This window comes from Pseudophryne corroboree, chromosome 9 (genome assembly GCF_028390025.1).
Source record: "Pseudophryne corroboree isolate aPseCor3 chromosome 9, aPseCor3.hap2, whole genome shotgun sequence".
NCBI lineage: Eukaryota > Metazoa > Chordata > Amphibia > Anura > Myobatrachidae > Pseudophryne > Pseudophryne corroboree.
The window spans coordinates 93,464,089-93,484,957 of record NC_086452.1 but is presented as its reverse complement, the minus strand read 5'-3'; positions in this window follow the sequence as shown (position 1 = coordinate 93,484,957).

The following is a 20,869-nucleotide window of genomic DNA, read 5'->3' as shown; positions in this document are numbered from 1 at the left end:
AGATGTGCCGCTTGTAGAAGACCGTTGTACTCGGACCTTAGTTCCAGAATGTTGATTGGAAGAATGGATTCCAGTCTTGACCATCTACCTTGGAAGGTTTCCCTTTGGGTGACTGCGCCCCAACCTCTGAGACTTGCATCCGTGGTTTGAAGGATCCAGTCCTGAATCTAGAAGGTGCGGCAAGTGTAGCAACCACAGGAGGGAAATCCTGGTTTGTGGTGACAGACGTATCCTCTGGTGCATGTGCAGATGAGATTCCGACCACTTGTCCAGAAGATCCAGTTGGAAGGACCGTGCATGAAATCTTCCTTACTGAAGAGCCTCGTAGGAGGCAACCATCTTCCCCAGAAGGCAAATGCACTGATGAACCGATACCCGGGTAGGCTTCAAGACATCCCAGACCATACTTTGGATCACCAACGCTTTTTCTACCGGTAGAAATACCCTCTGCACTTCCGTGTCGAGGATCATCCCCAGGAAAGACAATCCCCTTGTCGACTCCAAATGTGATTTTGGAAGATTCAGGATCCATCCATTTTCCCTGAGCAGTCGAGTCGCGAGAGCAATGGACTGCAACAACCTCTCCCTGGAAGATGCCGATCAGCAGATCGTCTAGGTAAGGAATTATATTCACCCCCTGCCTGCGGAGGAGAATCATCATCTCTGCCATTACCTTGGTAAACACCCTCGGTGCTGTGGAGAGGCCGAACGGCAGCGCCTGGAACTGATGGTGACAGTCCAACAGCGCAAAACTGAGATAAGCCTGGTGTGGCGGCCAAATTGGGATATGGAGGTACGCATCCTTGATGTCCAAGGACACCAGAAACTCTTCTTCCTCCATCCCTGAGATCACCACTCTCAGAGACTCCATTTTGAACTTGAATTCCCTTAGATAAGGGTTTAGCGACGTTAGGTTCAAAATCGGCCTGACCGAATCATCTGGTTTCATTACCACAAACAGATTTGAATAGTAACCCTGGTTTACCAGATGAGGTGGAGCAGGACAATTACATTTGACCTTTCCAATTTGTAAATGGCGTCCTGAAGGATAGCCCTGTCTGTCAGCAAAGCTGACAGGCCTGATTTGAAGAACCAGTGGGGTGGGAGCTCCTGAAACTACAGTTTGTAACCCTGGGACACAATATCCAGTACCCAGGGATCCAGACTGGGTGAAACCCAGATGTGACTGAAACATCTGACCCTCGCTCCCTCCTGCCCGTTCTCCAGGCAGGGATGTCCACTGTCATGCTGAGGATTTTGAGGACACAGAGGAAGGTTTCTGGTCTTGGGATCCTGCAGGTGCCATTTTTTTTAGATTTTGCTCGCCCACCTCTAAAGAAAGTGGTAGGAGTCTTGGACTTTTTAGCTTTGGCAGACCGAAAGGACTGTACAGAGGACATAGAAAAAGGTTTCTTCATCGTCTGCGAGGCTGAGGGAAGAAAGGTTGACTTACCAGTGGTTGCCGTGGAGATACACGCATCCAATGCCTCTCCAAATAGAGCCTGACCTGTGAAGGGTAGGTTTTCCACACTTCTCCTGGATTCCGCGTCTGCAGACTATTGGCGTAGCCAGAGACCCCTGCGTGCTGAAACAGCCATGGACGATGTCCTTGCAGTCAGATTACCCATGTCCTTCATGGCCTCCACCATGAAACCCGCAGAATCCTGTATGTTACGTAAAAACTAATCAATGTCAATTCTATCCATAGAATCTAAGTCCTCTAGTAATGTGCCTGACCACTTTACTATGGCTTTAGAAATCCATGCACTGGCAATAGTGGGCCTTAACGCCACTCCTGAAGCACTGTATATGGATTTGAGTGTAGTTTCAATTTTGCGGTCAGCCGGTTCTTTCAAAGCGGTAGACCCAGGGACAGGTAAAACCACCTTTTTAGACAGTCTAGATACAGGGGCGTCTACTATAGGTGGGTTTTCCCACTTTTCCCTATCATCCTCAGGGAAAGGAAAAGCCACAAGAACCCTCTTTGGGAACTGGAATTTTTTCTCTGGATTTTCCCAGAAATTTTCAAATAAGGCGTTTAATTCCTTAGACGCCGGGAAGGTCAGGGATACTTTCTTATTGTCTGTAAAGTAAGCCTCCTCTACCTGTTCCGGTGGTTTGTCAGTAATGTGTAACACATCCCTAATGGACTCAATCATGAGTTGCACCCCTCTTGCCAGGGAAGCCTCACCCCCCCCCCCCCCCCGCATATCCGCATCACCCTCTGCCGTGTCAGAGTCGGTGTCCGTGTCGACCTGCATAATCTGAGCAAGCGCACGTTTCTTGGATACACCAGGGGATTTTGAGGTAGTGGGGACAGAACCAGACAAAACCTCCACAGATTGTTTTCAAATCTGTGATTCAGTCTCATAATGTGCAATCCTAGTGGAAATCTGGGATATCATGCCCTTAATAGAAGCCACCCACTGGGGCTCGGATTCGGAAGGCTGAGACAAAATATTACATTGCTGAGTACATGGAATAGATTCCTCTGGAGAAGATACACATTCTGCCGCACTCGACACAGAGTCCCTGGACATGGTTATGTGAGAATTTGCATACACACACACACACACACACAGGAAAATGTCAAACACAGTTTCCCCCAAGTACCTTCAGAGAAACACAGAGATTGGAGCCAGCACACACAGCGCCCCAGTATGCAGTGACAGAGTGACTGCCTGGCTCTGACTGTGTCCCTTAATAGATTACACAGTAAAATACAGTCTCCCCCCCTTCTACAACCCCCTGGTACCGCACAGGATAGCTGGAGTCGTGTGGAGGGTCAGCGCTCCCTGTCAGCATCTCTCAGTGATGAACTGCATGAAGAAAATGGCGCTGGTGAGCTGCTGGGTCCGCTCTGAGGAGAAGCTCCGCCCGCAAACATGGCGCGTCTTCCCGCACTTTACTGGATTTTACTGGCCTGAGGTATTATAAACTAGCAGCAGAACTAACGCCCCTGATAGTAGAAATGACCAGTTTTGAGGGTATTTGCGCTGGCCCAGGGCGCTCCTCACAGCGCCGCACCTGATGTACCGCTGAGCCTTCCGGAGCGCACTGTCAGTACTGTGCTCACCACCCTGTTGCCGCCATTCACACCGGCTCCCCGCTTGTCGGGTCACCGGTGTCACACTCACCACCGCGATCTTCTGGCTCTGTTAGGGGGTGGCGGCAAGCTGCGGGAGTGAGCGGTCGCCTTGGGGGCTTACGATCATCACCCTCAGGATGTTAATGTCCTGTCAGCGGAGATAGTGGCCATTAACCTCTGAGGGTTGGACACTACTCCCCCCCAAAGTCCCACGAATCAGGGAGGCTGTTGCCAGCAGCCTCCCTGTGCCTAACATCTTAAAAAAACAATAAAACCAGAAAAGCTCTAGGAGCTCCCCTAGCTGTGACCGGCTCCACCAGGCACATTTTCTAAACTGAGTCTGGTAGGAGGGGCATAGAGGGAGGAGCCAGCCCACACTATCAACGTCTTAAGGTGCCCATGGCTCCTGGTGGACCCATCTATACCCCATGGTACTAATATGGACCCCAGCATCCTCTAGGACGTAAGAGAAAAGGGAAAAAAAAGTGCAACGTGTCGGGCTCTAGTATTATGATATAGGTATAAAATAGATTGAATTTAATATGCAGACAATTAATTGGCTGCCTTCACAATGTGGATCTGGGAATCCACCCAAAATGATGAAGACAAACAAGTATATATAATAAAGGCGCACAAGAAAAAATTGTCAGCTCCTGATTTGATACAAATGCACAATTAGCAATTTATAAAAAATAAATAAAAAAAATTGAAGTGGCTAATTAACCACGTTAAAAAACATGTAACACATACACAACAGGGAACAGCATAGGTCTTTATAGCTCCACATGCAGGCTAGCAGGTTGCTTGTTAGTTAAATTCTCTTACCTTATAACTGATTAGTATGCACATGAAAGCGAAAATGAATGGGGGATGAAAAAGATAGAATTTTAATACCTACCGGTAAATCATTTTCTCTTAGTCCGTAGAGGATGCTGGGGACGCTTCAAGAACCATGGGGTATAGACGGGATCCGCAGGAGACATGGGCACGTTAAGACTTTGAATGGGTGTGAACTGGCTCTTCCCTCTATGCCCCTCCTCCAGACTCCAGTTTAAGTAACTGTGCCCAGGGAGACGGACATTTAGAGGAAAGAATTTATTGTTAAACCACGGTGAGCATCTTACCAGCTCACACCTCCAGTATACCGCAGAACGTGGCATTCAATAGAACACCAGCCGACGGCATTAAGAATATGCAGCAATACGCTGACAGAAAACGTAACACAACCTGTGTGTAAACACAACCAATAACAGCAAAACGCATGCAACGGCATGAATAACGTCAGCAACTGGCTGATTTAAACGCAACACACCATGTGTGTAACCATACCCAATAACTGTAGATACAGTACACACTGGGACGGGCGCCCAGCATCCTCTATGGACTAAGAGAAAAGGATTTACCGGTAGGTATTAAAATCCAATTTTCTCATACGTCCTAGAGGATGCTGGGGACGCTTCAAGAACCATGGGGTTTATACCAAAGCTCTAGAACGGGCGGGAGAGTGCGGATGACTCTGCAGCACCGATTGACCCAGCAAGAGGTCCTCATCAACCAGGGTATCAAACTTGTAAAACTTCGCAAAGGTGTTTGAACCCGACCAAGTAGCTGCTCGGCAAAGCCGTAATGCCGAGACCCCTCGGGCAGCCGCCCAGGATGCACCCACCTTTCTGGAAGAATGGCTCTTCACCGATTTCGGTAACGGCAATCCAGCCGTAGAATGAGCCTGCTGAATCGTATGACAGATCCAGTGTGCAATAGTCTGCTTGGAAGCAGGAACCCCAACCTCGTTGGGAGCATACAGGACAAACAGAACCTCCGTTGTTCTAATCTGAGCCGTTCTGGCGACATAAATTTCCAAAGCTCTGACCACATTGAGAGACTTCTATTCCGTCAAGGCTTCAGTAGTCACTGGCACCACAATAGGTTGGTTCATGTGAAACGATGAAACCACTGTTGTCAGAAAATTACTGACGAGTTCTCAACTCCGCTCTATCTGCATGGAAGATTAAATAGGGGCACTTGTGGGCCAAGGCCGCTGATTCAGACACCCGCCTTGCGGATGCCAAGGCTAACAGCCTGACCACATTCCAAGTGACGAATTACAACTCTACCTTACGTAAAGGTTCAAACCAATGAGATTGCCGGAACTGCAACACCACGTTAAGACCCCATGGAGCTCCAGGTGGGCACAAAGGGAGGTTGGATGTGTAACACTCCTTTTACGAAAGTTAAAACTTTTGTAAAGGAGGCCAATTTTTTTTTTTTTGGGGGGGGGGGGGGGGGGGGAACCGATAAGGCTGAAATCTGAACCTTAATCGAGCCCAACTTAAGATCCGCATCCACACCATCTTGTGAAAAATGGAGAAAACGACCCCACTGGAAATCTTCCGTAGAAGCCTTCTTGGATTCGCACCAAGACACATACTTTCTCCAAATACGGTGGTAATGTTTTTACATTACTCCTTTTCTGGCCTGAAGAAGAGTAGGGATGACTTCACTGGAAATATCCTTTCGACTAAGATCCGGCCTTCACCTGAAGATCCGGATACCAGGTCCTCTTAGGCCAGTCTGGACAATGAGGATCACCTGAACCTTTGTTCTTCTTACGTTCTTTAGCATTTTTGGAAAAAAATGGAAGCGGAGGGGACGCATAGACCGACTGAAACACCCACGGAATCACTAGGGCGTCCACCGCTATTGCTTGAGGGTCCCTTGACCTGTACAATATATCTGAAGCTTCTTGTTGAGGTGAGACGCCATCTTGTCTATTTTAGGAATTCCTCAACAACCTGTCACTTCTGTGAAAACCTCTGAATGACAACACCACTCTCCTGGATGGAGAACATGTCTGCCGAGGAAGTCTGCTTCCCAGTTGTCCACTCCTGGAACGAACATCGCTGACAGAGCGCGTATATGATTTCGTCGCCCAGCGGAAAATCTTTCTGGCGTCTGCCATTGCTGCTTCGGTTCTTGTTTGTAGAAAACCGTTATAAATGGCCCTTACCTCTAGACCGTTAATGTGGTGACCTAACTTGACCCTCTTCCTTGGAAGTTTTCCTCCTGTGTGCTTGCATCCGTGGTCCCTAGGATCCAGTCCTGAAACCCGAACCTGCGCTTATGAGAACTGCGCCGCTACCACAGGAGTGAAATTCTGGTCTTGAAAAAACAGGATTATCCCAAGTGGGAACCGGATCACTTGTCCCACTGGTCCCGCTAAAATCACCCTGGCATTTAACCTGCTCACTGAGTGGCCTCGTAGGCCGCAACCATCTTTTTCATCAACGGAATGTATTGATGGTTTGACACTGTTGCAGGTCTGACCAGACTCTGGATCCTTTTTTTCTTTTATTTTTTTACTGGAAGAAACAAACTCTCATCAGTTCTGTATCTAACATTATTCCCAACGCCGACAACAGCGTCGTTGGGATCAACAGTGAGTCTGGCAAGTTCAGGAACCAACCACGTTGTTGAAGAACTGTCAGGGAGAATGCAACGTTTTGCACCACTTGGGGGTAAATTTACTAAGATGGGAGTTCTATTTATGATGGGATGTTGCCCATAACAACCAATCAGATTCCAGATATTATCTTCTAGAAGGTGCTAGATATCTGGTAGGTTGCTATGGGCAACATCCCATCTTAAATAGAACTCCCATCTTAGTAAATTAACCCCTTGGTTTCTTGACGTCACCGTAATCAGGAGAGCGTCCCAGTACAGTATAATAATGACTCTTTTACTGTCGAAGGAAAACCATCCTACCGCCATCACTCCGGTGAATTGGTAATGACAATCCTGAATAGCAAACCCAGGTAAGCCTAATGCGGAAGAAACCGTAATTAGACCCCCTTTCTCCTTTTTCAGATTGGAGATCCCTGCCCTGAGAGATTCCATCTTGTATCAGGTATAGGATTGGTCTGACCGAGTCGTCCGGCCTCGGGAGCACGAAAAACTTTAATAACAGCTTCTCTTTTTTTTTTTTATGTAACCGGGACAGCAGGACAATGACCTGATACTGACACAACTCTTGTATTGCGTTGCATACTACCTCCCCGTCTAGAGGAGAATCGGTAATGTCTATTTGAAAAATCGGTGAGGGGAAACGTCTGGTGTCCCCCTTGGGACTCTATTCTTAAAACTCACTGGTCCATGTCCGTTCCAGGACTGACTGTAGAGTATTAGACGTGGTCCCACCGGTGTGGGCTCCCGCAAGATAGACCCAGCGTCATGCGGTGGATGTGGCAGAAACAGAGGATGATGTCTGCTTCTGCGAACGTGAAAAGGCTGCTGACCTCTTACCTTTTCACCTTCCTCTACCTGCAAAGAAAGGGAAATCCGTTTCTATTCCGTCGAAATGACTGCATCCTACAATAATGCGTCACCAACCGTTGTGAGAGAACATAGGGGGTAATTCCAAGTTGATCGCAGCAGGAAATATTTTAGCAGTTGGGCAAAACCATGTGCAGTGCAGGGGAGGCAGATTTATAATGTGCAGACAGAGTTAGATTTGGGTGTGGTGTGTTCAATCTGCAATCTAATTTGCAGTGTAAAAATAAAGCAGCCAGTATTTACCCTGCACAGAAACAAAATAACCCACCCAAATCTAACTCTCTCTGCACATGTTATATCTGTCCCACCCCTGCACTGCACATGGTTTTGCCCAACTGCTAAAAAATTTCCTGCTGCGATCAACTTGGAATTATCCCCGTAGGCAGTGGCGTAAGTTTGTCCCAGACGCCCGGAGACAAGATAAATATCGGTACCCTCCACCTATATATAGACAAATATATATATATATATATATAGAGAGAGAGAGAGAGAGAGAGAGAGGTGGAGGGTGGAGGGGAACCAATATTTATCTTGACGATTATATATATATCCAACCATTCTTCGCAGGCATAACGGCGTATGCTTGAAGAAAACTCCAAAGGACAGCTCTTGCGGTAAGAGCTGTTCTTTGCTATGATAGGAATCCCTGGAGTCCTATCTGTGCATGCATGGGCAGACACGTGCCACTGGGAGGGATCTATTTGAAACGCGGGAGAAGCCCATAGACACCATCTTAGCCAAGGAGGGGGGGGGGGGGGGGCGGGCAGGCGGTGGCAATGGAGGTCAGAGTGGAGGACAGGATGAGGCAGAATGGGGGTCATTGGTGACTAGTGTATATATATATATATATATATATATATATATATATATATATTTATAATACATATATATATATATAACATATACTGTGTACATATATATATATATATATCTCAGTATACCACAAAATATATTTACTAGAATATGGCAGTGCACTCAGAGAGGGAGAAAGGGAGCGTACGTTTTTATATAAGCACGTACATAACACAGACACCTCGTTCCTAATCTTCTCCTGGTGCCCCTTCTACTCCTCCTCCTCTGCACTAGTGAAAGAAGGCTCTGCTCTCCCCGCAGAGCGCCAGTCACAATAGGGAATCTGACGTGAGTGCTGTAGCTGTACCGGCTGTTCTTATCATAACAGCGCCTCACATGTCTGTCCCCCCCCCCCCCCCCCCCCCATCCCTCCCGTAGTAGCAGAAGCTCCTCTCCCAACTTTCACAACCACTGCAGTCGCGCACAAGTGCCATGCCTTCCTGGAGGTGAGTGCTGGAGGGACCGCATCACAGTCTGCGGCCGGCGGGCTTACTGTACAGGAATGAGTCAGTTTGACTCATTGCTGCCATCACGTAACTGGAGACAACGAAGGCAAGGTGCCCCCTTTAAAGCAGGAGCCCGGCGGCAGCCGACTCCGTTGTCTCCCAGAGTTCTGCCTCTGCCCGTAGGGCAAGGAGGTAGACTTACCAGTGGCATCTGCCGAGATCAACTTAACAAGGCCATCACCAAACCAGGCTTCACCTTCATAGGGAAGAGACTCTAGTTCTTCTCGGAGTCAGCATCAGCATTCCTTTGGTGAATCCACAACGCCCTCCTAGTCGAGACCGCCATGGAATCGGCCCCCGAACCCAAGAGTCCTATAACCCTTGTAGTCGCACGGCAGTATGCTGCAATGTTATAGATATGACCCAACTTAAGGAGTACCCTGCATACAACTACTCCCCCATGCGCATGTAATGCAAATATAATCAACGTACACGCGGACACATAATTAGAGTATCACATATTTTCCTGCATATGATCCTTTGTGACAGGGCCCCTTGCAGAACAGGGGCCGACTCTCACTTTATTCTATCCACGGCGGGAAAAGAATAAACACTCGGAATCCTCTTGAGGATTTGAAACCATCTTGTCACGGCTGACCCAGAGTATTTTCAACAAGGCGCCAGCATTCATTATAAAATTTTTATATATATATATATATATATATATATATATATATATATACATACATTTAAATACACCTATGCACACATATCTATATATATATATATATATATATATATATCATACATATATATATATATAATTATATATATATTCCTTGTCAGGAACAGCAGGTCCCTAGTGACGTTTATACGTTCTTAATGTGTATGAAACGTACTGAATGCCGATTTTGTGGATCTTATCAGGAAACATTATGGTCGACATAAGAAACAGTGGGGGTAATTCCAAGTTGATCGCAGCAGGAAATTTTGTAGCAGTTGGGAAAAACCATGTGCACTGCAGGGTGGGGGGGGGGGGGGGGGGGGGGGCGATATACCATTTGCAGAGAGAGTTAGATTTGGGTGGGTTATTTTGTTTCTGTGCAGGGTAAATACTGGCTGCTTTATTTTTACACTGCAATTTAGATTGCAGATTGAACTCACCACACCCAAATCTATCTCTCTCTGCACATGTTATATCTGTCCTCACCTGCACTGCACATGGTTTAGCCCAACTGCTAACAAAGTTCCTGCTGCGATCAACTCAGAATTACCCCCAGTATTCGTGTCGATCTCAGGGAGTAGTAACTGGGCAAAATAACATTTTTGCGATCCCAAGGGGTCTGAGGGAAATCTATTCTATGAATATGACACCCTCCATAAATATTACTACGTCTGTGTTCGTGCCACAGACCTATGCAACCTTACTATACATACAGTAGCGGATCTTGCCACGGGCAAGCAGTACTTTTGCCCGGGGCGCCGCCTTCCGGGGGGCGCAGGGCGCCATCCGGAGGGCGCCGCACCACGGCAAGATCCTCTGCTGCTGTGCCCCCCGCTGCCCGCCTACGCTGGCCGCTGTGAAGGGAAACTAGACCTTCGTGGAGAGGTCCTTTACTGTGCGGTGCGCGATGACGTCATCGCACACGGCACAGCAAAGGTCCTCTCCACGAAGGGAACTAGACGCTACGCGTCTAGTTTCCCTTCGTGGAGAGGACCTTTGCTGTGCGGTGCGCGATGACGTCATCGCGCACCGCACATCATTTCAGTCTTTACAGGGGGCGTAAATGACCACGCCCCCTGTACGAAGCCACGCCCCCTATTGCCGCCCGGGGCGCACAGAGCCCCAGAACCGGCCCTGTATACATACATATACTTTTAGGTATAGCCATTTCTGATATGCATCACATTATCATGCCAATTTTTTACTCAGTCAGATATTGTTGGTGCCGACAGGGTCACCCCCCCACGTCTGTGTCTCCCTTATAGTTTTCTCTTGGAAGAACATACATCTACTGACATGTTGACGCTTATTTACATGTACCAAGTACCATTAGGAGCCGGCGGTGCCGACAGAGTAATTCCCACAGCCGCTTGTGGCAGAGCACTCAGCCTCAGATATGCCGACACACGTGTACCAAACACCCACCAACATTACACTGGCTATAAGGGATAGACCCCAGTACATTCTGTCAGGGAAACACAGAAGGAGTTTACCAGCTCATTTCTACAGCGCTCATTATATAGTGTGCTTTTATTTTTAACTTATATTGCCCCAAATAACTGTTCCCCCCCCCCCCCCCCCCTCGTTTTTCACTCTGATCTGTACAGCAGTGTTTTGGAAGGTCCAGCGTCTCTCTGTGTGGAGAAAATGGCGCTGGAATGAGATGTGAGGGGTAAGCCCCGCCCCCTTAATGGCGCGCTTCAGCCCCGCTATTTCTTACATATATTTATACTGGCGGGGGTTAAATATAGTGCCTAGGCACTTACATATTTTTTTGCCAGACTCTGTTGAGGATTTATATGCTGCCCAGGGCGCCCCCCCCCCCCTGCGCGCCCTGCACCCTACAGTGCCTGTGTGTGTGGGAGCATGGCGCACAGCGCGCCCGCTGTGCGGTACCTCAAAGCCGTCACTGAAGTCTTCTGATCTTCTTCTACTCACCCGTTTTCTGACTTCTGGCTCTGCAAAGGGGGTGACGGCGGGCTCTGGGAACGAGCATCTAGGCGTACCTAGCGATCAGACCCTCTGGAGCTAATGGTGTCCAGTAGCCAAAGAAGCAGAGCCTTGAAACTCACAGAAGTAGATCTGCTTCTCTCCCCTAAGTCCCACGATGCAGGGAGACTGTTGCCAGCAGTGCTCCCTGAAAATAAGAAACCTAACATAAAATCTTTCAGAGAAACTCAGTAGAGCTCCCCTGTGTGTGACCAGTCTCACTGGGCACAGAATCTAAACTGGAGTCTGGAGGAGGGACATAGAGGGAGGAGCCAGTTCACACCCATTCAAAGTCTTAAAGTGCCCATGTCTCCTGCGGATCCCGTCTATACCCCATGGTTCTTGAAGCGTCCCCAGCATCCTCTAGGACGTATGAGAAAGTTCAGTTCTCAAACACAGCAGCGTGTGGTACTTAGTGTTGTTATACATCACCCTTCCATTTAAAGCGCGTCTGTAAGGAGCGCTCCTATTTTAAATACACAGTCCCGTGTGTCCTCCTATAGATTCTCTATGCAGCTTGAAAGTCCCAGCAAATAGGTACAGGAGGGTTCTAGCTACAGCCACGGGATGAACGCTCTGCAGCAGCTATTGCAGACCAGGGGACGCTTGTTAGGATCCCGTATCGCAGCTTCCGGGTTCGGGCTTCCGGTCTGTGCGTTCCACCTGCTGTGCACCTGTAGTGCGGTCACCTGACACGTTTCTCCGCCCACAAGAACGGCGGTTTCATCAGAGGGTGGGTCACTAGTTGCCATAGCTTCTTTTATCCCCATAGGGGGCTTCTAATTGCATAATTCATTTTAACTCATAGGCCCTCATTCCGAGTTGTTCGCTCGCAAGCTGCTTTTAGCAGCATTGCACACGCTAAGCCGCCGCCTACTGGGAGTGAATCTTAGCTTAGCAAAATTGCGAACGAAAGATTCTCAAAATTGCGAATAGAAATTTCTAAGCAGTTTCTGAGTAGCTCGAGACTTACTCTGCCACTGCGATCAGTTCAGTCAGTTTCGTTCCTGGTTTGACGTCACAAATACACCCAGCGTTCGCCCAGACACTCCCCCGTTTCTCCAGCCACTCCCGCGTTTTTCCCAGAAACGGCAGCGTTTTTTCACACACACCCATAAAACAGCCAGTTTCCGTCCTGAAACACCCACTTCCTGTCAATCACACAACGATCACCAGAACGAAGAAAAAACCTCGTAATGCCGTGAGTAAAATACCAAACTTCTTAGCAAATTTACTTGCCGCAGTCGCAGTGCGAACATTGCGCATGCGCAGTTTGCGGAAAATCGCTGCGATGCAATGAAAAAGAACGAGCAAACAACTCGGCATGAGGGCCATAGTCCTAGGGGTGGCATGAAAAAAATGCTGATAATCTAGGGCGCTGATTCAAGAAAGTTTGGGAACCACTGCTGTAGATTATTTGGACCCCAGTAAATTCCCAGTGCAAGTAATAACCAAGAACATGGATAAGTCCATTTTCTGTTTTTTTGTTGTTGTTTTTTTTTATAAAATTAGTTTCATTTCTTCACATTTTTAAATTAAGCTTTCTTGTAAGGAAGTACATGAATAAATATGGGATCACAGGTTGCACAGCTGACGCCGACATCATTTGACTGTCAGGCAGGAATCCCGGGCCAATGACCTATTAGTATGTCTTACTGTATAGATAGTCCAACTTGATAGGTAACAAAGGGCCTAATTCAAGGTTGATTGCAAATAACATTTTCCTCTAATGGGCAAAACCATGTGCACTGCAGGTGGGGCAGATATAACTGTGTTCAAACTGAAATCTAAATTGCAGTGTAAAAATAAAGCAGCCAGTATTTACCCTGCACAGAAACAATGGGGGTCATTCCGAGTTGATCGCTCGCTAGCAGTTTTTAGCAGCCATGCAAACGCATAGTCGTCGCCTACGGGGGAGTGTATTTTCGCTTTGCAGGAGTACGAACGCCTGTGCAGCCGAGCGCTTGCAAACACATTTTGTACAAAGCAAGACCAGCCCTGTAGTTACTTATCCTGTGCGATAATTGCTGCGACGAGTGACACGGTAATGACGTCAGATACCCACCCAGCAAACGCCCGGCCATGCCTGCGTTTTTCCAAACACTCCCAGAAAACGGTCAGTTGCCACCCGTAAACGCCCTCCTTCTGTCAATCTCCTTGTGTTCGGCTGTGCGATTGGAATCGTCGCTAGAACCAGTGTAAAACCACAATGGACTTCGTACCCGTACGATGCGCGTGCGCATTGCGGTGCATACGCAGATTAGCTGTTTTTTTCATTGAACGCTACGCAGTGAAAAACAGCAGCTAGCGATTAACTCGGAATGACCCCCCATATAACTAGAGATGTGCACTTGAAATTTTTCGGGTTTTGTGTTTTGGTTTTGGGTTCGGTTCCGCGGCCGTGTTTTGGGTTCGACCGCGTTTTGGCAAAACCTCACCGAATTTTTTTTGTCGGATTCGGGTGTGTTTTGGATTCGGGTGTTTTTTTCAAAAAACACTAAAAAACAGCTTAAATCATAGAATTTGGGGGTCATTTTGATCCCAAAGTATTATTAACCTCAAAAACCATAATTTCCACTAATTTTCAGTCTATTCTGAATACCTCACACCTCACAATATTATTTTTAGTCCTAAAATTTGCACCGAGGTCGCTGGATGACTAAGCTAAGCGACCCTAGTGGCCGACACAAACACCTGGCCCATCTAGGAGTGGCACTGCAGTGTCACGCAGGATGTCCCTTCCAAAAAACCCTCCCCAAACAGCACATGACGCAAAGAAAAAAAGAGGCGCAATGAGGTAGCTGTGTGAGTAAGATAAGCGACCCTAGTGGCCGACACAAACACCTGGCCCATCTAGGAGTGGCACTGCAGTGTCACGCAGGATGGCCCTTCCAAAAAACCCTCCCCAAACAGCACATGACGCAAAGAAAAAAAGAGGCGCAATGAGGTAGCTGTGTGAGTAAGATAAGCGACCCTAGTGGCCGACACAAACACCGGGCCCATCTAGGAGTGGCACTGCAGTGTCACGCAGGATGTCCCTTCCAAAAAACCCTCCCCAAACAGCACATGACGCAAAGAAAAAAAGAGGCGCAATGAGGTAGCTGTGTGAGTAAGATAAGCGACCCTAGTGGCCGACACAAACACCGGGCCCATCTAGGAGTGGCACTGCAGTGTCAAGCAGGATGTCCCTTCCAAAAAACCCTCCCCAAACAGCACATGACGCAAAGAAAAAAAGAGGCGCAATGAGGTAGCTGTGTGAGTAAGATAAGCGACCCTAGTGGCCGACACAAACACCGGGCCCATCTAGGAGTGGCACTGCAGTGTCACGCAGGATGTCCCTTCCAAAAAACCCTCCCCAAACAGCACATGACACAAAGAAAAAAAGAGGCGCAATGAGGTAGCTGTGTGAGTAAGATAAGTGACCCTAGTGGCCGACACAAACACCGGGCCCATCTAGGAGTGGCACTGCAGTGTCACGCAGGATGTCCCTTCCAAAAAACCCTCCCCAAACAGCACATGACGCAAAGAAAAAAAGAGGCGCAATGAGGTAGCTGTGTGAGTAAGATAAGCGACCCTAGTGGCCGACACAAACACCGGGCCCATCTAGGAGTGGCACTGCAGTGTCACGCAGGATGTCCCTTCCAAAAAACCCTCCCCAAACAGCACATGACGCAAAGAAAAAAAGAGGCGCAATGAGGTAGCTGTGTGAGTAAGATAAGCGACCCTAGTGGCCGACACAAACACCGGGCCCATCTAGGAGTGGCACTGCAGTGTCACGCAGGATGGCCCTTCCAAAAAATACTCCCCAAACAGCACATGACGCAAAGAAAAATTAAAGAAAAAAGAGGTGCAAGATGGAATTGTCCTTGGGCCCTCCCACCCACCCTTATGTTGTATAAACAGGACATGCACACTTTAACCAACCCATCATTTCAGTGACAGGGTCTGCCACACGACTGTGACTGAAATGACGGGTTGGTTTGGACCCCCACCAAAAAAGAAGCAATTAATCTCTCCTTGCACAAACTGGCTCTACAGAGGCAAGATGTCCACCTCATCATCATCCTCCGATATAGCACCGTGTACATCCCCCTCCTCACAGATTATCAATTCGTCCCCACTGGAATCCACCATCTCAGCTCCCTGTGTACTTTGTGGAGGCAATTGCTGCTGGTCAATGTCTCCACGGAGGAATTGATTATAATTCATTTTAATGAACATCATCTTCTCCACATTTTCTGGATGTAACCTCGTACGCCGATTGCTGACAAGGTGAGCGGCGGCACTAAACACTCTTTCGGAGTACACACTTGTGGGAGGGCAACTTAGGTAGAATAAAGCCAGTTTGTGCAAGGGCCTCCAAATTGCCTCTTTTTCCTGCCAGTATAAGTACGGACTGTGTGACGTGCCTACTTGGATGCGGTCACTCATATAATCCTCCACCATTCTTTCAATGGTGAGAGAATCATATGCAGTGACAGTAGACGACATGTCCGTAATCGTTGTCAGGTCCTTCAGTCCGGACCAGATGTCAGCATCAGCAGTCGCTCCAGACTGCCCTGCATCACCGCCAGCGGGTGGGCTCGGAATTCTGAGCCTTTTCCTCGCACCCCCAGTTGCGGGAGAATGTGAAGGAGGAGATGTTGACAGGTCGCGTTCCGCTTGACTTGACAATTTTCTCACCAGCAGGTCTTTGAACCCCAGCAGACTTGTGTCTGCCGGAAAGAGAGATCCAAGGTAGGCTTTAAATCTAGGATCGAGCATGGTGGCCAAAATGTAGTGCTCTGATTTCAACAGATTGACCACCCGTGAATCCTTGTTAAGCGAATTAAGGGCTCCATCCACAAGTCCCACATGCCTAGCGGAATCGCTCTGTGTTAGCTCCTCCTTCAATGTCTCCAGCTTCTTCTGCAAAAGCCTGATGAGGGGAATGACCTGACTCAGGCTGGCAGTGTCTGAACTGACTTCACGTGTGGCAAGTTCAAAGGGCATCAGAACCTTGCACAATGTTGAAATCATTCTCCACTGCGCTTGAGACAGGTGCATTCCACCTCCTATATCGTGCTGAATTGTATAGGCTTGAATGGCCTTTTGCTGCTCCTCCAACCTCTGAAGCATATAGAGGGTTGAATTCCACCTCGTTACCACTTCTTGCTTCAGATGATGGCAGGGCAGGTTCAGTTGGTTTTGGTGGTGCTCCAGTCTTCTGTACGTGGTGCCTGTACGACGAAAGTGTCCCGCAATTCTTCTGGCCACCGACAGCATCTCTTGCACACCCCTGTCGTTTTTTAAAAAATTCTGCACCACCAAATTCAAGGTATGTGCAAAACATGGGACGTGCTGGAATTTGCCCATATTTAATGCACACACAATATTGCTGGCGTTGTCCGATGCCACAAATCCACAGGAGAGTCCAATTGGGGTAAGCCATTCCGCGATGATCTTCCTCAGTTGCCGTAAGAGGTTTTCAGCTGTGTGCGTATTCTGGAAAGCGGTGATACAAAGCGTAGCCTGCCTAGGAAAGAGTTGGCGTTTGCGAGATGCTGCTACTGGTGCCGCCGCTGCTGTTCTTGCGGCGGGAGTCCATACATCTACCCAGTGGGCTGTCACAGTCATATAGTCCTGACCCTGCCCTGCTCCACTTGTCCACATGTCCGTGGTTAAGTGGACATTGGGTACAACTGCATTTTTTAGGACACTGGTGAGTCTTTTTCTGACGTCCGTGTACATTCTCGGTATCGCCTGCCTAGAGAAGTGGAACCTAGATGGTATTTGGTAACGGGGGCACACTACCTCAAGAAATTGTCTAGTTCCCTGTGAACTAACGGCGGATACCGGACGCACGTCTAACACCAACATAGTTGTCAAGGCCTCAGTTATCCGCTTTGCAGCAGGATGACTGCTGTGATATTTCATCTTCCTCGCAAAGGACTGTTGGACAGTCAATTGCTTACTGGAAGTAGTACAAGTGGGCTTACGACTTCCCCTCTGGGATGACGATCGACTCCCAGCAGCAACAACAGCAGCGCCAGCAGCAGTAGGCATTACACTCAAGGATGCATCGGAGGAATCCCAGGCAGGAGAGGACTCGTCAGAATTGCCAGTGACATGGCCTGCAGGACTATTGGCATTCCTGGGTAAGGAGGAAATTGACACTGAGGGAGTTGGTGGGGTGGTTTGCGTGAGCTTGGTTACAAGAGGAAGGGATTTACTGGTCAGTGGACTGCTTCCGCTGTCACCCAAAGTTTTTGAACTTGTCACTGACTTATTATGAATGCGCTGCAGGTGACGTATAAGGGAGGATGTTCCGAGGTGGTTAACGTCCTTACCCCTACTTATTACAGCTTGACAAAGGCAACACACGGCTTGACACCTGTTGTCCGCATTTCTGTTGAAATACTTCCACACCGAAGAGCTGATTTTTTTGGTATTTTCACCAGGCATGTCAATGGCCATATTCCTCCCACGGACAACAGGTGTCTCCCCGGGTGCCTGACTTAAACAAACCACCTCACCATCAGAATCCTCCTGGTCAATTTCCTCCCCAGCGCCAGCAACACCCATATCCTCCTCATCCTGGTGTACTTCAACACTGACATCTTCAATCTGACTATCAGGAACTGGACTGCGGGTGCTCCTTCCAGCACTTGCAGGGGGCGTGCAAATGGTGGAAGGCGCATGCTCTTCACGTCCAGTGTTGGGAAGGTCAGGCATCGCAACCGACACAATTGGACTCTCCTTGTGGATTTGGGATTTCAAAGAACGCACAGTTCTTTGCGGTGCTTTTGCCAGCTTGAGTCTTTTCATTTTTCTAGCGAGAGGCTGAGTGCTTCCATCCTCATGTGAAGCTGAACCACTAGCCATGAACATAGGCCAGGGCCTCAGCCGTTCCTTGCCACTCCGTGTGGTAAATGGCATATTGGCAAGTTTACGCTTCTCCTCCGACAATTTTATTTTAGGTTTTGGAGTCCTTTTTTTACTGATATTTGGTGTTTTGGATTTTACATGCTCTGTACTATGACATTGGGCATCGGCCTTGGCAGACGACGTTGCTGGCATTTCATCGTCTCGGCCATGACTAGTGGCAGCAGCTTCAGCACGAGGTGGAAGTGGATCTTGATCTTTCCCTAATTTTGGAACCTCAACATTTTTGTTCTCCATATTTTAATAGGCACAACTAAAAGGCACCTCAGGTAAACAATGGAGATGGATGGATACTAGTATACTTATGGATGGACTGCCGAGTGCCGACACAGAGGTAGCTACAGCCGTGGACTACCGTACTGTGTCTGCTGCTAATATAGACTGGATGATAATGAGATGAAATCAATATATATGTATATATAATATCACTAGTACTGCAGCCGGACAGGTATATATTATATATTTATTATGTAATGACTGATGACGGACCTGCTGGACACTGTCAGCTCAGCAGCACCGCAGACTGCTACAGTAAGCTACTATAGTAGTATGTATAAAGAAGAAAGAAAAAAACAACAACCACGGGTAGGTGGTATACAATTATGGATGGACTGCCGAGTGCCGACACAGAGGTAGCTACAGCCGTGGACTAACGTACTGTGTCTGCTGATAATATAGACTGGATGATAATGAGATGAAATCAATATATATGTATATATAATATCACTAGTACTGCAGCCGGACAGGTATATATTATATATTTATTATGTAATGACTGATGACGGACCTGCTGGACACTGTCAGCTCAGCAGCACCGCAGACTGCTACAGTAAGCTACTATAGTAGTATGTATAAAGAAGAAAGAAAAAAACAACAACCACGGGTAGGTGGTATACAATTATGGATGGACTGCCGAGTGCCGACACAGAGGTAGCTACAGCCGTGGACTAACGTACTCTGTCTGCTGATAATATAGACTGGATGATAATGAGATGAAATCAATATATATGTATATATAATATCACTAGTACTGCAGCCGGACAGGTATATATTATATATTTATTATGTAATGACTGATGACGGACCTGCTGGACACTGTCAGCTCAGCAGCACCGCAGACTGCTACAGTAAGCTACTATAGTAGTATGTATAAAGAAGAAAGAAAAAAAAAACAACCACGGGTAGGTGGTATACATTATGGATGGACTGCCGAGTTCCGACACAGAGGTAGCTACAGCCGTGGACTAACGTACTGTGTCTGCTGATATTATAGACTGGATGATAATGAGATGAAATCAATATATATGTATATATAATATCACTAGTCCTGCAGCCGGACAGGTATATATTATATATTTATTATGTAATGACTGATGACGGACCTGCTGGACACTGTCAGCTCAGCAGCACCGCAGACTGCTACAGTAAGCTACTATAGTAGTATGTATAAAGAAGAAAGAAAAAAACAACAACCACGGGTAGGTGGTATACAATTATGGATGGACTGCCGAGTGCCGACACAGAGGTAGCTACAGCCGTGGACTAACGTACTGTGTCTGCTGATAATATAGACTGGATGATAATGAGATGAAATCAATATATATGTATATATAATATCACTAGTACTGCAGCCGGACAGGTATATATTATATATTTATTATGTAATGACTGATGACGGACCTGCTGGACACTGTCAGCTCAGCAGCACCGCAGACTGCTACAGTAAGCTACTATAGTAGTATGTATAAAGAAGAAAGAAAAAAAAAACAACCACGGGTAGGTGGTATACAATTATGGATGGACTGCCGAGTGCCGACACAGAGGTAGCTACAGCCGTGGACTAACGTACTGTGTCTGCTGATAATATAGACTGGATGATAATGAGATTAAATCAATATATATGTATATATAATATCACTAGTACTGCAGCCGGACAGGTATATATTATATATTTATTATGTAATGACTGATGACGGACCTGCTGGACACTGTCAGCTCAGCAGCACCGCAGACTGCTACAGTAAGCTACTATAGTAGTATGTATAAAGAAGAAAGAAAAAAAAAAAACACGGGTAGGTGCTAGGTGGTATACAATATTATATATATATTATATACAATTATATATATATATATATATATATATATATATATATATTAAACTCATAAACTGGTGGTGATTATTAAACTGGTGGTCAGGTCACTGGTCACACTATCAGCAACTTGCAAGTAGTACTCCTGAGTCCTAAGCAGACAATCACAATATATATTATACTGGTGGTCAGTGTGGTCACAAACAATGGCAGTGTGGCTGGCACTCTGGCAGCAAAAGTGTGCACTGTACGTTATATGTACTCCTGAGTCCTGAGTCCTGCTCTCAGACTCTAACTGCTCCCCACTGTCAGTGTCTCCCCCACAAGTCAGATAATACAGTCACACTATCTCTCTCTATCACTTCAGCAAGTACTAGTAGTAGTAGTACTCCTCCTAATGCTCCCCAAATTACTACTGTGTCTCTCT